This window comes from Dermacentor albipictus, chromosome 1 (genome assembly GCF_038994185.2).
Source record: "Dermacentor albipictus isolate Rhodes 1998 colony chromosome 1, USDA_Dalb.pri_finalv2, whole genome shotgun sequence".
NCBI classification, from domain to species: domain Eukaryota; kingdom Metazoa; phylum Arthropoda; class Arachnida; order Ixodida; family Ixodidae; genus Dermacentor; species Dermacentor albipictus.
The window spans coordinates 365,007,495-365,019,697 of NC_091821.1; the positions used below are offsets into that span (position 1 = coordinate 365,007,495).

General features: G+C 46.5%; 1 protein-coding gene and 1 long non-coding RNA gene across 2 annotated transcripts in view; one reads left to right on the forward strand and one right to left on the reverse strand.

Annotated features, from left to right (window-relative positions):
- LOC135911330 (uncharacterized) overlaps positions 1-12,203 on the reverse strand; it is a 307,264-nt gene that overhangs the window by 267,490 nt on the left and 27,571 nt on the right. The window lies entirely within an intron of this gene.
- On the forward strand, positions 5,440-8,375 carry LOC139057557 (uncharacterized). Its single transcript, XR_011512888.1, has 4 exons — positions 5,440-5,745; positions 6,806-6,953; positions 7,056-7,136; positions 7,212-8,375. It is a non-coding gene; the product is annotated as an uncharacterized lncRNA (long non-coding RNA).

Genomic DNA, 12,203 nt, shown 5'->3' on the forward strand with positions numbered 1-12,203 from the left:
AATCTTGCACAGACTGTGCGTCAGAACTCGTAGAATGGCCGAGGACGTGCAAGATATGTGCGTTCCACTGTGGCAGAGCCGACGTCCGCTATTAATTTCCAGGTCAGCAATTAGACGAGTCGCCTGAGTCTATCAACTCTTTTATTGCCTTAACTTAATCATTACGAACGGCAATTACGAGCTCGCGACTCTCGTGGAAAAATCGGACGCGGTCTTGAGAGCAATCTTCGGGCCCGCTCTTGGAGGACACTGGGAGAGCAGCAGTGCCACAGGGAAAACACCTGGAAGTTCCTGGACAACGAGAAGAGGCTCCCCTGTAATCTCAATAAGCAGGCAACGTGCATGCACCAACGCATTCTTGCGGTCTGCAGCGCCATCGGCAGGACATGCGACGCCCGCCCCATCACAGAGCCCTCGACGTGGTGGCTTTGGCTGAGCCCGCATCTGATCCGTGTAAAATACCTCATAGTTGGTGTGTTGCATTCCTAGATAGAAATTAAACCGAGTTGAATCAAATGAAGTCACGGGGTTCGAATCGAAACGTAGTGCCTGGCTGCTCAAGGTCAAACTTTGATGTACGGGCCATGAGATGAGCCCCATCGGCTGCCTGCCTTTGTCAGCATTTGATGAAATATTTATAAGATTGCTAAATCAAAGCCACGGTGGCTTAGTGGTTGCTGCTCACACGAGCTTCTGCTTTTTCAACAGGTTAGTTCATACTCGTGCTATTATAGCGACAGTCGCTTTCTCGTAGTACTGCCGCGCCCACGGGTGTTGTTTTCTGCTTTTGCATCACTATGTCTGCTCTTGTCGGGTAACGTTGAGCCGAATCCTGAACCCGAATTAAAAATACTTGTGCAAGGGTTGTGTGAACGCCAAAAATCAATTCAGGCCAACCTAAGCGGCCTAAGCGAGAGACATAAGGCCCTGGAAGACATTGTACAGCTTTGGCGGGACCAAGCGGCAAGCCTTGCTGAGCTAAAAGAGACAGATGGGTGGCTCAGTTCAGCTTTGGAAGAACATCAGGGAAAACTTGTTGGTCTAGAAGATAGAATGCGGTGAAACAATCTAATGGTGTTTGGAATATTGGAGAGTGCCAATGAAACTTCGGAAGAACTTGAAAAATAAAGTAGTTGTAGAAACGTTGAAGAAAAAACTCAGTCTTAACTTGAAAACAATGGAGCGGATGCACAAAATCGGGAAAGCCGCATAAAAACAAATGTGCAGAAGAAACCTTGAGGCCTCGTGAATTATACTGAAGCTTTATAAATATAGAGAAAAAGAAAATGTTCTTCAAAGCTGCGCAAAACTGAAAGGAAGTGGCATTTCTGTTGGCGACGACCATTCAAAAGAAGCACTGAATAAGCGCAGGCTACTCTGGAAGTCTGCGTTGAAAGAAAAAGAGGAAGGCTCGCATGTGCGCCTTAACCGCGACAGGCTTAATGTACAGATAACAATGCCTACGTGTGGGATTATTCCAAAAATCGCCGTGTCAAGATACTGCGATTCCCTAAAACCAAACTGACAAAATCAAAAGACTACACCGACAGATAGTGACCACTGAACCGATGCCGTTTTCGAGGAAACACACTTTCGACTTATAAGCCTTGTAGCCCGAAGCCTCGCGAATAAAGTCGGAGATATAGGACATGTGCTAGCCAGTTGTGACCCCCTGTAGTTATTGTTAGCGAAACGCGGCTGCTACCAGAAATACAAGATAGCGAGTTGTTACCTCCAGGTTATAAGATAATACGCAATGATAGAGCAGCTAGAAGAGGAGGAGTCGCAATCATAATTCAGGAAAATATTGAATGTGTAAGGATCAACAGTATCCCTAATCACGAGAACACTTGGTGCCAAATCCACATGGGAACTACTTTGGTCGTAATAAGGGCAAACTATAGATCCCCTAATGCATCGATGGAATACTTAGAGGCCATCCAACACTGTACTTAGAACAACAGAAGGCACGAAGTAGCTGGTTAATAATTGCCGGGGATCTTAACTTGCCGGGGGTTGAGCGGAACTTAATTACCATAGAGTCAAGAGAACGAGCTGACTGCCAAGTGCTGCTCGACATTGCTTTCGCTAACGATTTAACACAGGCTGTACAAGAAAGCACTCGAAAAACGGGAACAGCACCGTCCATATTGGACTAAGTATTTCTTCATGGACAGTTTGAAAATTATCAGGTAGCAGTTGAAGATGGCATGTCAGACCATCAACTTGTATTTGTACAAATGAAAACCAAGGCTCGCGCAACAAAGGTTGAAGGATGCACTGCGCACGCCCCCAATTTTGCTAAAGCTGACTACGCGAGTATCATTGATTATTTGTCGTTTCATCTAGACAGTTTGAGCTCTGACGATGACGTAAATGCGTTGTGGGCAAGATTCAAAACCATTAACTTGTACTGTGTAAGCTCATTCGCACCATTAAGGAAAAAATAAGAAATAAGCGTAATCCCTGGATAGCGCGAGAGATTGTTCGGCTGAAGCGAAAAATAGAAAAAAAGAATTGTGAAAAGATGTCTGACCTATCCGCACAGCTGCGAATAAAGCTCAGGCAAGCAAAAAAGAAATATTACGAGGAAACAGGGAATTCATCGTAACTTCTCCGCAAAAGCTTTGGCGTCACTTGTCGCATTGTTGTTAACGACGAAATCATAACTGACTGTTCGAAAATTGCGTCCTATAATAAGATCTTTCAGTCTATCTTTTCAAATGTGTCTAATTGTATTGCTCGAACTGCAGCAACAAAATTTTCACGTGTGTCACATATGCCAGAAGTACGATTTAGTTATGAAGGAATACTATCGCTACTGATAAACATTAAAGAACAAAAATCTGTGGGTCCAAATGGAATATCAAACGCCTTTTTGCGAAGATACATTGAATGGGCTACTGGATACTTAGAAATTATATTTACTGCATCCTTGCGACAAAAACGGGTCCCAGACAACTGACTTGTTGCAAAAGCTATGCCGATACACAAAACCGGAGACAGGCACAAAATTGAAAATTATCGACCTCTCTCTCTCTCTCTCTCTCTCTCTCTCTCTCTCTCTCTATATATATATATATATATATATATATATATATATATATATATATATATATATATATATATATATATATATATATATATATATATATATATATATATGTATATATATATATATATATATATATATATATAATTCCCTTTCCCCTTTTTGAGGAATATGAAGAAGACAGATTTGCCATTCTTTATAAATGCTACACATTTATTAAAACGAAAAAAGAAAATATTCAGTTCGCTTGAGCTTTCTATGGCTTCGATTAACGCCTGTTGAACTTATATGGTCGCTAGTTTCTTCGCGGCGTCGCATGCGTTAGGGGATAGCTTGCTGGTCTGTCAGGTTAACACTTGATTTCTAAGAAATTGAACAATAGCGCCTCTGATTCCCCATCACGCGAGGTTCGCCTTACGTTCCGCCCTTACACATGGGAGTGGTGAAGCGTCCTCTCTGAACGCGGGGCCGGCATACGATTCTCGAGGCGCACTGCGCGGCAGGCGAAAGGCCCCGAAGGCCCCCACGGAGTGCACGCGGCATGCGTGTCAGCCGCGGGCCACTATGGTCACGCCCTCTTGCATATCGCATCGCGGAATCTCCCGCCAGGCGTGACGGTCGCCACTCGTTCGCCCCCTTCGGCGACGGCGTGATTAATTGCGGGTCCCGTTAGAGAGGGAACGGCAAAACGAAGCGGGCCGACCTTTCCTGCCCCACCACCTCCTTCTTACAAGGGTTGGACTCCGCCTTCTTCCGCTGTTCGCGCTCTTCATCATTATCGACGACGAACCCTCTCCTTCGAACTCGACTTCGTTCGCTGCACACGCCGTCTGACGAAGCGCCTCGAATGCGGAGACGAGGGGAGGCGAAGCAAATGCCCGCGCGAGCCGCGTATCCAGACTCGGGCGAAGGCTGCAGCAGCAAGTTTTTTGACCAAAGGCGAGCCAAGCAAGGCCCAAAGGAAGGAGGGACGACGTGTTCGCGCCCGTATCGTGGCAGAAAATCTGGAGCGCTCTGGACTCTGTCATTATCCGGTAGCGTACGCGGGCAAAGGAGTTCGGTGCGTTCCGCGGCATCGGCACCGCCACCCCCGAGAGATCTAGGCCCAACACGCACCGGGGCCGCCGAGTCGGCAGCTCGGTCCCCCAGTTATTAATGGCTTATCGCCGGGCTTCCTCTCCTCGGCGCCAACGTGCGAATGTGTGCATACCCAAAGTCCAGGGCGTGAGTGCCCCGTAGCGAGCGAACCATTGTGAACGCTACTTTCAACGATGCCGTGGAGAGAACATTACGCGACGGGGCACTCGAAGAGTATACATGTGTGTGCGTGCGTGCGTGCGTGCGTGTGTGTGTGTGTGTGTGTGTGTGTGTGTGTGAGAGAGAGAGAGAGAGAGAGCCTAATCCAGCAGCTGAAGCTTTCCGATAAGCTCTGTCGGGACCCCAGTTTAATCGGGCACGCATGCTGCCCCCATAAAGCGACGACATACGCCTTTGGCGAAAAGGTGTCCGGCATATGTGTCGTATATAGGGAAAATACCGTTGGCTCTGTGATGTTCTTCTTTATATACATATTTTTTTCTCTGCTTATCTTCTTGCTTAGAGAAGAGACGTGTGAAACGATCGTTTTGAACTGATTCATATCGCTGCGGCGAGGTCTAGATTGAGTTCGCAGGAACAGAGGACCAGGCTTACCGCTGTCTTTTTTTTTATTTTTGTACATCCCGTAGCAGCCAAAACCGTATCGTCATGGAGGAATTCCAGAAGAAATTGCCTTCTCTTTCGAAAAATCATATCTCATTTTGCTCTTCAGCGAAGTTTTCCCGGGAAAAGAGCAACAACGCCACGCGTCACCAGCCTAAAAAAAAGAAGAGAAGAAAAAAAAAGGAGAGAAGAAAAAAAAAAGAAAGAAGAAAGGAGTCATTTAGTCGGAGTGAAGTGAGACACAAGGCCACTCCACGCCTGGATTTTAAAGGTCACTGCATGTCCCAAAACAACAACAGCAGGAGAATAAGAAATGCACTGAGACCGGAAGCTCGCTGTTACGCTACAGATAAGCCTGTAAAATAGCTAAGACGTGGAACATATATCGTTCCGCTACTATGGCAAATTCTCAGAACGGCGACATGTCAAATTATTTCTCGTAAACCGAGTGAACGAAGTAAGGCCACTCCTTTTTCACGAATATATAGATACCAGCTGTGACCGTGGAGACGAAATTTTATTAGGTTTACAGCGCGTAACCCTGATGACGGACAGGAAGGATACAAGGTAATCGCCAACTTCAATAAATGGTTCATCGGAAACGAACCTCCAGCGTGGTCCAAAGGGCACTGACCCATGTACCCGACAGTGTATTCGCAACTCCAGCAATTCATGCGACACCTAGCGGCAGTAGGGAGAAACGAAATACGGAGGTCCAGTCGCCGTGTGTGCCGTAGAGGCTGCTGTCGCGGACGGAAGAATGAAGCTGCTAGCAAAGAAAAAGCGAACGGCCAAGCAGTTCTGCTGTCTTCCTCGGTGCGTGCCAGCGAGATGGAAGGACAGCGATATTTCCGTTCACGCACTTCCCTCCGAGTGGAAAGGCTGAAGCCGCAGAACCAGGTGGATCGCTAACCTCCGCATCGGCAAGGCTGTGACGCTTACAGTGACTGTTTGCTCACGGCATTTTGCACGGGATAATTTCTCCTTACCAGGTGAGACACTATTGCGAACTTGTGAACTCGACCCTAATGCATGACCATTGTGCGTGGCCATTATACATGTCGCTGTGTCACCTTATGTAAACACGTTTCGCATTGCGGGCACTGGCGATTGGGCTATGCATTATTTGCTGCATATGTTAGCCGCAACGCGAAATTCGAGCACAGGTTCGAGACCTGTCACAGCGGTTTCTCCGAGGAACGTCTCTTCTGCACTCGTTAACCACATTGGCTGTAATTAGAGCTCATGTTCGACGCTTCACAGCGGTTTCTGCGAGCAACGTCACCTCTGCGCTCGTTGGCTACACCCGGCTGTAACTCGGGAGGCTTTTGATGCCCAGCACGTCTCGCGCAACTTATACGGGCGTCGGAGATTCAAATGTTTACGAATGATGTACTAGCAAGTTCGGGAAGTGTTGAGTGTAAACGTGCCACGTATGTGGCATGCTAAAGCGGAATAAATATCATGCGTGGTGCGGATGAACTTGCAGCACAGGCGCACTGCACGCGGGCACTTCCCAGCGCGACTGATTACGAATTTGCCACTTGCACTTGAGAATCTCCGACGTGCTCAAGAGTGGCCATATGACACTGGTATTTCGCACCGACGGCGAGCCTATCACGTTCATTGCAGAAGTTTGCCACTTACGCGACAGCCACATGTCAATTTTACACGCGTTTGCTAGTTTCGAGGAAAACTTACGGCGTCCGCCGTCTACTGACGTGTCGCATATGTATGTGCAGTATTAGTACCTAAGCTAGCTTTATCTGTGTTATTAAATCATCCCCAAGTCAGTGGCAAAACTACTCCGGTCATGTGGTGGTGTTTGCACCTGTGTACTTTGCGTTATGAGCAGCTTTCAACTACGTTTTGCAGATGCTACATTCGGTGTACAACGTTGCATAGCCTTGCACACTCAAACCGTGCTTCATTTCCTTGCAAATGTTTTTTTATAAATATTGTGGCCTTGTTTCTGAGGTAAAAAGAAACAAATTCTGAGTGCAGCCCATATTGAGGCACAATAAAGCATAAACAATTCATTTATTTTTTCAGATGTAGCATGTCAAAGACAGCGGCTGAAAAAAATGCAGTACCAACTGAAAACCTGCCAAGGACGCCATGTTATGATGAGAACAAGGATGCTCATATGAAAGAGCTTTCACTGGCAAGACTTCGCCGACGTGTGTATCGGTCAGCCAGAGTAAGTTAATTTGACTACATGGTGCAGCACTTATATGCTTATGGTACATACACCATGTCTACAAGCATGCAATAGATGTCAACACCTTTTAATGCATTACAGAATGAATCAAGCAAAGAAACTGTTGCCTCCCCATTAGAAGCAAAGGTGTTGCCCCATGCACCTGTCAGCACGACCACCATGGTAAATTGGCTGCCTGCAACTTGTGCACACATTGCTTCACCACTAATTCCTTGGGATTAAACTCTGATATTGCAGGACGATCTCCCATCCCCTGACCGCAACAGCATGGACCAAATAAGTGACAAAGGAAATATGCTAATTTCTTTTTGAAGTTCAGTGTTTGACGGAAGCCCGTCTGGTCGGGATGAAACATGGTTAAAAGGGTAAACAAAAACCCGGGGTACTTCGCCGACCAAATAAAGATTTAAAAGAAAAGAAGACGTTTCGGCTCCCACACGGGAGCCTTGTTCACAGGTAAAATAAACAAAGGTGCTCGAGCAGCTCGCTTAAATAGTCTAGAACACGTGACGCAGGCAGCGTGCATACACTGACGGCAGATTGCCATCGCTCCTGTTCAGAGTGTGTGGCGTAGTCTGGATCATGAGGGACTCAAGATAAAGGCGTCGAGATAGCCCTTTTTCCCTGGCAATTTCTTTTTGTATATGTATGTGTGGTGGTAGCTGTCTTTACCTAGACGGTGGCATGCTTTCTGGATTTACATCGTAAAAGCATTGTAGCACGTGGTGTGTGATGGGTGCACATTAATTGCAACTTGTGCACACATTGCTTAACCACTGGTTTCTTGAACTGAACTCTATCTGACATTGCAGGACGATTTCCCATCCCCTAACAGCATGGACCAAAGCCTTGCAAACACCATAAGGGACAAGGACATAGCAAATATGGCAATTTATTTTTTCTGTATATTTGTGATGTGGTAGCTGTCTTTACCTAGCCGGCAGCATGTTTTCTGGATTAACTTCGTGAAAGGATTGTGGTGTGTGATGGGTGCAAATTAACTGATGCAAAAAGCCTGGCTTTCCTACTTCCAACATTGAATTTAATACATTGACGTGCATTATTGGAATGACAAAAAGAAGCTGCATTTCGCGTCAGATATGTCAGACATTACAACTCTTGCTTTTGTTTTGTGACAGGAATGTGCTTGCCAACCTGGCCTCCGGACATTAATGGCAGAGTACTCAAGAGAAGAAAAAGACGTGGCAAATTTCCTACTAGAAATGGCTTCACGGACAAGGCTTACAGAAAGCAAGGCTACCCAAGTGACATCGGGTACTTTTCCACAGAAGTTTGTGAACACGATAAATAGTAGCAACGTAAATACATTCACAGGCCTGCCATCATTCGATGTTCTGAATGCTCGTGTGACGTGCTACACAAAAATTCATCCACTTTCAGGACGGCACCGGTTATGTGTAAAAACAATTGCATTGACATTGGTGAAATTGAAGCATATTTCCACTGCATTCTTGAGTCACCTTTTTATCTGTTCTCTAACTACATGTAGCAACATAATTGCAGAGACTGCTCAGTTGATGTGTGAAATTTTAAAGGTAACTGTGGCTGTGCCACCAAAAGATCAATTCCAGTGGCACGTTTGCATATTCGGCATTAGGTGATTCACCTGAAGTCGTGCCATGGCTGGCGATATTGCAAGTAGCCTGTACTGCATAGAGGCATTTGTGCGTGTGACCTTGGCTCCATCAAAGAGTGGCGGCCTTGAGAGTAAGTGCGGTGTTCTGTTTGGAAATCCAGCATTTTTTATGCCACTCAGCCACTTCATACTTTTTAGACACGGTCGTTGCCAAGTGATCTACATGCTGCACTTGTTTGCATTGGCCAAACCTGCAGACTTCAACTTCAACACACTTTTTGTAAATTAGCAATGCACATTCTTTTGCAACTTGTATTCTTCATTGAAGTGCTGATTTACACTACGCATTCTGATGCAAGTTTTCATCTTATGGTGTTCCGAGATATTTGCAGTTCACTTATGATCTTGCGTGCATAGAGTTGTGGTTATTCTTCAATGGCTGTTTGTTGTCCCTTTCCTTACTTGTATTTTTTCACAAAATAAACCACATGCACTCAATATTTTGTTCACTGTACTTGCCTCATACGTTTTATCAAGCCCATTTTTGTTACACTTTTTAGCATATGAGGGTATATCTGGCCAAACAGAACATGAGAAGTAACATGGAACAGTGTCAAACCTGCATACGATGAGTATTTAAAAAGTTTGGCCACCAGAGTTGAGTACTCTGAAAGAATGGTTTGATTCAAATGACCCCAGCTGGTATATGTACCATAATTTATGCTTCTTCCCAGTTTGTTGAATACAGTCCAAATGGCTGTCCTGGGAAGCATAACTAAACCACTGGTAATACAACATGGGGAGACACTTGTGCAGACTTAACATCAGTGAATGATAATTATTGACCTCCAGAGAGCATATAGAGCTGTCCTTACTATCAACATATCAATAAATGGAAAGTAAGTGACATAAAAGTTTAACATGCACTTAAAGCACTTAACAAACACTTAAAGGGGCACTGAAACACTTCCGACTGATCATAGTTACCTCACTACAAAAGGACACCGCCTGCTGCAAATTTTTTTCGAATCATTGAACTGTAAGCGGAATTAGTAGTTATTGCACTGATGCATTGCTTTCTCCTTTCGCCTCAGCTAGTGTGCTGGAAGCTACACGGTGCATGGCAAGGTAGCAAGTTCCTGGTCAAGTTTTTTTTTTTACACATTGCTACTTGTGGTTCGGGCATGTGTGGCATTCTCTAAACGCGAGATGGACGCCTGGAGCTACATCACTTACAGAGACCAATAAATACACACGGCTGTCTGATCGTCCTGTAGAGATGAAACATTAAAGGGACTGACAACTACACCAAATGTTCCAGGATAAGGTGCCAGGAGAAACAGCCGAGATGTGCTTGCACTTTTGCGACAATCCAGCAGTGCACGAACACTTTGCCTCCACGATCGATGGGTCCCGGAATGCGTCGGCGATTCTCACCACAATCTCGTGCGGGTCCGCTGTCACGCCGGAGGTTTGCACACACGCGCGACCACTTCTACTTAATTACTCTTTGTACCACTGGTACCGACTAAAATGAGGTGCTCGGCGTCCACTACCCGTTCTCCCCCCACAAAACAGCGCGAATTAACATCGCAGTGCAACAAACTTAAAGTTTTCACCAAGGAAAGCGTACGCGGGGACCTCCGTAAAGCCGCCATACTGCACACTGTAGCCAGACCAAGTCAGGCTTCGCAGCGCCCCCTAATGTTGATTTGAGTTGCGAATAACGCGAGGATGCAAGGACGCGAGGTGAGGGGGCACCAACATCGCTTTACTAGGGGCGAAATGTCAGTACATTGCTTGAAGAATGCCCAATACAACTCTGCTCAGAACTGCCGCTGTCGTAGTTATTCGGTGTTTACAACCGACACCCAGCTGAAAGGAGCCCTGAAACAAGTGTGTGACCTATACGCTGCTTCCCAACTTGAAAAAAGCGTGATAATTGTGACTATCGCTTTCAGTTGCGCCTCAATGTACAAAACTACGCAATTGAGTTAACACACGAAATGCTCCGAAGCATTGAGACGCAGAAATATACAGATCAGCACAGGTTTTATAAAGGTGCTGCTTTGGGCAGACGAGACAATGCTTTGAAAAAAAAAATCGTACGCACTGTGATGGCTTATGTTGAACGTATATGTTGTATTTACTATCATTTATAGAATTTTACAGTCTTATTGTGATAACGCACGCTCCACGCTGTGCAGTGCCCCTTAAGTGATGTCTGTGATGATATTTTACCTGGAGTCACGCAGAAAATGGGATGTGTCACATGTGTGGTCGTGGCTAGTAAACGAGTACACTTACCCAGTACACAAGATAGGCATACATACATGCTCTTGTGACATAGCTATTTTAACTGGTATTCGACTGACTGTGTACTGTTGCGTACTCCAGCGTATATAGTTATCGTACTGCTGCCGAGCTGTAGCGACGCCTGCTTATCGAAGCTCGACCAACGTTACTATTGGGTAGCGTGGCGTTGTGGGGCGGGCTGCAGGCATCCGGTAGACCATGGCGACCGGGCAAGGACGAGACGATTTCTAGTGCGAAACTTGCACTGTTGATTCAAAGGTTGGTGAAATATGAAGAGAAAATGGAGTGATATAAAAAAGCACATTTCGGAGCCCCTTAAATAAGCTCTCTACAATCGTGGGAGGGATCTTGTTTCCGTCGACGTCCCGTGACCAGCACAGAGTCTGATTCGCGGAAAGAGGGCCCCTCCTCCTCTGGTTATACCGAGCCTGCTGCAAGGAGGAGGGCGTCCCGCCTCCGGTTATACCAAGCCTCAGGTCCGGGAATTGCACACGCTTGTCCTTTTCTTTTGGGCGTTGCTGGTTCGCGGAAGTTCCCCTGTAGAGCTTGACAGTTCGAGGAAATGGTCCCTCTAAAGTCGCGCGCGCGCTCACGCACACGCACACACACACACACACACACACGCACACGCACACACACACACACACGCACACGCACACACACACACACACACACACACACACACACACACACACACACACACACACAGACACACACAAAAGGCCTGAAAACCCTGCGGGGCTTCCGGCAGACACTCGAGATGACCATGGCGAATTAGGCAGTCACGCTTCATTTTGACGAGGCATGGTGGCAGAAAGTCCTTTCTGTAGAGGTGTCAACCGTAACAGTACCTAACACGTCAAGTTGAAGTTCTATGTAAACTCAACACAGAAAACTAAGTTCTGCGTAGAGGATCGCGAACGGGATATCAAAAGGAGCGCCGCTTGGTCTAGCATCCATCCGGGCCTTTATCCAAAACCGCATTCCCTTCAGACTTGCATGACTATGAGGGCGACGCTTGCAATCGGGAGCCAGGCGATTCACAACATCGTGCGTAACACTGCAAATGACGAAAAAAAAAATTGGGTCTGCGTCTTAAGCACCGCGGACATCAAGGCATGGAATCGAAATCCCTGCTCCGCTTCGCGTCCTTGGAGAGGCCTTCGCGTTTCGTAATTTTCTCGAAAAGCGCGACGGCACGGATGCCTCTTAACGACGCACGAACATTGCATTAGGGACGATTCGCTCCAAAGGACCCGGATGACGATAACATTACGCCCGAGCGCACGACGTGATGTGACCTGGTCGGTCTCGGG